Genomic DNA, 4,523 nt, shown 5'->3' with positions numbered 1-4,523 from the left:
GTTATATATACAGTGTGTTTTTAAGGTACATAAATCTTTTCATGTTTGATCATGTGTATTTTTGCAGCAATTGTCCTAGTTCTGCTGGGTAATGATGTCAAAAAGATTTTAAATCATTTAATTATATTTTTTAATTAATTCTAACTATCTCTTATATATTAGCTCCCTTCATACAATTAATAAACAATAAAAATCAAAAGTTAATATTTATCAAAATCACAACACAACAATAATTTTGAAATAAAATTAAAAGAATATAAAGATTGATACATTCAAATAGTAACCAACTCCGTGTCATTATACTCAATACTGATGAAGATTATCCTGAGTTTGTCTTGGGTTTTCTTCGTGGAATCACTGGTTTGATTGATCCAAATTTGGTTTGTGGGGGGGGGGGGGGGGGAATACGACAAAAGAAGCTAGAAAAGTTAAGAGTCAACCTTCTACCCCTTCTTTGCTTTGCCCAAGGTCCAAAAAGGCTACCAATAAGCCTCCATTGATTGGCGAAATGACCACTGACCAAAGCTTCTTTCTCTCTCTTTTTTACATGCCGCACTTTTCTGATTTCAGATCCTTCTTCTAATCCATACCGAAATCATACAAAATTGAAAAAATACTTCAATCTTCGCTGCTCAGTGCGCAATCACTAGGAGGTAGGAGCTGCCTCAGCCAAGGTGGATTTATCTTTATTTTGTCCTGTTACTCTCTGGAGTTGTTGCCTTTGTTTGTTTCCTACTTTTTTCTGAGCAAGTTGTTTGATTCCTACCCAAAAATGCAAAATTTGGCTCACTCTTTTGGATTTTGATATCTTGTTTGCTTTCACCATGAATGCTCAACCAAAGATTTTGGTTTTTAGGGTTGATTTAGTTGATGGGTGCGTGCTGGAGCAATCGGATCAAGGCCGTGAGTCCTTCAAGTACAGGTCTTTTTGCTATCTCCATTTCAGATTCTTGTTGACTTGAATCTTCAACTGTATTTACTTTACTTTTCAAACTTGAATGAGCTACTATTTCTTTCAGATTTTGGTTTTCTGGGTTTGAAACAGTAAATAGGATTGATTGTTACCATCTTAAAAGTTGTTTATCTTTAAGCCTTTGTGGAGATTTGGGTATTTTGCATGCATGCTTGAGATCCCTGCAAATTAAAGCTGCTACGTCTTTTCTGATATGAAGATCTGAGCTCAATTACAGCTGTGAGTTTAATTTGGTCGTCCCATCACATATCCAACTCTAGATATGGAACTAACTGTGAACTCAACCTGGTTCTTCCAGTAAGACATTCCTCTTGAGAAAAGTGCGATGAGTTTTAAGAGAATTTCTTGCTAACATCATAGGGATAACCTGCGGTTCTTTCATTTAAGACTGATGATGGTTGTTGAATCTTTGTTAACTTGTCTTTGATTGGGATCTATGCAGGATTTACTTCTAGAAGTGTCAGCAGGGATGGCTGTGACACAAGCTCAAACAGCAGGAACTCATCATCCTCCATACCCATTACTTCTCGGAGTGAGGGCGAGATCTTACAATCTTCCAATTTGAAGAGCTTCAGCTACAGTGAACTTAAAACAGCCACAAGAAATTTTCGCCCTGATAGTATCTTAGGAGAGGGTGGGTTTGGTTCAGTTTTTAAGGGTGGATTGATGAGCACTCCCTTGTTGCTACGAAGCCAGGGACTGGCATAGTTATTGCTGTGAAGAGACTTAAAAAAGATGGTTCCCAGGGTCACAGGGAATGGCTGGTCAGTGTAAAATATTTTCTCGATACTTGTTAACACCACCACAACCCCCCCCCCCACAAAAAAAATGAAAATAAAAATAAAAATCTAGGGCATCTCTAGGCTTTTTGTTATTGGTATTGCGGTCACATGGTGTCCTGGATTCTAGGCAATTGCAGGTTCTACACTTTCCAAGGGATTTCCTGTTCAACTTTTATGTTAGTTAAAATTTCCCTGGTTCCTCTGATCTTATTGGCATTAGTAGCCAAATCTTTTGAGTTAAATAGCACTCTTTGAACACAACAGATTAATGTATTATGATTAATTGCTGAGCAGTTGGTTTTCTTCTTGTTTGGTGTTGCTTGACTCAGGCTGAAATCAACTACCTTGGTCAGCTGCATCATCCTAATCTAGTCAAATTGATAGGGTACTGCTTGGAGGATGAGCATCGACTTCTAGCTTATGAATTTATGTCTAGGGGCAGTGTGGAGAATCATCTGTTCAGAAGTCAGTTCCTCTAATATGGTTACACAGCAAATTTTTTATTCCTTTCCATGAAGACACCTTCTAAACTTGACTAAATTCTAGTACTTATTCTGCAAAATCATTTTTTTTTTATGTAGGAGGATCTCATTTTCAGCCACTCTCTTGGTCTTTGCGAATGAAAATAGCCCTTGGGGCTGCCAAGGGTGTTGCATTTCTCCATAGCACAGAACCTAAAGTCATATACCGTGACTTCAAGACTTCTAATATTCTTCTTGATACAGTATGTATTTGTTTTCAACCATGAAAAATTCTTCTTATGGTTGAATATGATGGATTGATATTCAATCCCTAAACTGCTCCATTGCCTTTCACTTTATAGGATTATAACGCCAAACTTTCTGACTTTGGGTTGGCCAGAGATGGGCCAACTGGTGACAAGAGTCATGTCTCAACAAGAGTCATGGGCACTCATGGATATGCAGCGCCAGAATATCTTGCAACTGGTAAAATATCTGCTCTTTCTTCAATCGTGTCCCTGCTATATGATAATTTTTCATGCTTTTCGTGCAACAGCCTTCTTCTACATCAATCAATTTACTTCTTTGGTCAGTCAGTGGACTGGACTATATCATTACATAATTCTCTGTCATTGTCTTTGTTTTCTACTCCATTTTTTCTTGATATGTTACACATTATTCCATGGGAAGGGCTTTCAGCACTTTTACACATGCCACAATGCCTTGAAATTGTTACCAAATTCTTCGTGATTTTGCAGAATACCTACGTCCAGGAATTTCTATTGCCATTTTTTCTTGGAATCCCCTTCTCACACTGCTTTCGATCTGCATGAAATGTTTCTCCTTTGCACTTTATCTTGAGTTCTGCGATCCATGTTGTCAATTCACTGGAATTAAACTATGCTGAGTCTCGTGTTATCCTGTACCAAAGAAAAAATGAATTCTGTAATTTTATTACTATATAATTTTGTATCTTTTTCCCCAGGGCACCTCACTGCCAAGAGCGATGTATACAGTTTCGGCGTAGTTCTCCTGGAAATGTTGTCAGGAAGACGGGCCATAGACAAAAACCGGCCACCTGGAGAACATAACCTTGTGGAGTGGGCAAAACCTTATCTGTCTAATAAACGAAGGTCTTTCCGGGTCATCGATGGCCGTCTTGAAGGTCAGTACTCGCTGAGTCGAGCTCAAAGGGCAGCAGCCCTGGCTTTTCGGTGTCTTTCTGCAGAACCTAAATTCAGGCCAAACATGGATGAGGTAGTAAGAGCATTGGAGCAGCTTCAGGAATCAAAGGACACTGCAAAAAGTGCTGAAAAGAAAGAACATCGTGCACAACAAGCCAGTCTTGGTCATCATCCAAAGGGCTTATCTGCATCCATAAGAAATCGTGCCGGAGCTGTGCCGGCAAGTGCTGCTTATCCTAGGCCATCTGCATCTCCCCTTTTTGCATGAGTGAGAGTATTTTGGTTATGGCATAAACCATAATTATGCAAGCAATGTATAGTTCCTGTTTTCTTCTTTTCTGTTTTGCCATATGCTAGCAAAGATCTTTCATTTTGCTCCTCATTGTTAGGCACAGTAAGATCTGATATGGGTCGATAAGGGGTTTATTGTATTCTTGAAATCTCTCTGTAAAACTGCAGCTGAAATTACATGCCAATGCTCGGCTCCCCAAACTAACCCCCAAAACACAACGAATACGTTAGAATGACCCATTTCAAATCACAGGAAAAATTGATATTCGAGACAGATTTCTAGAGATAAATTGCAACTTAATCAAGTTTTTGCCCTTTAATTTATTTTACTTTTAGCAGTGGAGGGTTTTTTTTTTTTAATGCTCTCCAAAATTGCTCCAAATGAAGAAAAAGGGGAATGGGTCTGTGTCCCGCTTTTTTTTTTTTTTTTTTTGAGTAAAAGGGAGTTTCATTAGGTCAGAGAAAGTGTACAAAACTGCAATAAGAGCATAAGAGAAATTAACACATTACAACAAAGTAGTCAGAATAGAAGAGCTTAAGGAATGAATAACAGTAATTCAAATATAGGAAAGCACATCATTAAACATAAAATTCTCCTCAGTGAAGATGCATTGGTTCAGGATTTTTCATAACTTCTAGCAAGTAATATTAATGTCAATCTTTCAAGATGTATCAAGTTGAGATTGTGTAGGCAGTCAATGAACTAGGAGTTAATCATCTTCCCATGGAAATGAATACACATATCTATGGGAAGAATTTTCTCCCGATGCAGCAAAAGGACATTCCTTAAGAGAGTGATTAATAATTTAATATCTGCAAGTGGGGCATTATA

The 4,523-nt window shown here is 38.0% G+C and overlaps 1 pseudogene; it reads left to right on the top strand.

The window, feature by feature from the left end:
- The first annotated feature begins 442 nt into the window (after positions 1-442).
- Positions 443-4,011, top strand: LOC129291134 (receptor-like cytoplasmic kinase 176; annotated as a pseudogene).
- The last annotated feature ends 512 nt before the right edge of the window (positions 4,012-4,523 follow it).

The sequence above is a fragment of the Prosopis cineraria genome, unplaced genomic scaffold (genome assembly GCF_029017545.1).
Source record: "Prosopis cineraria cultivar Desert tree isolate PC_DT_omini unplaced genomic scaffold, ASM2901754v1 PC13, whole genome shotgun sequence".
Classification (NCBI taxonomy): Eukaryota; Viridiplantae; Streptophyta; class Magnoliopsida; order Fabales; family Fabaceae; genus Prosopis; species Prosopis cineraria.
This window is presented reverse-complemented; position numbering and strand designations above follow the sequence as displayed.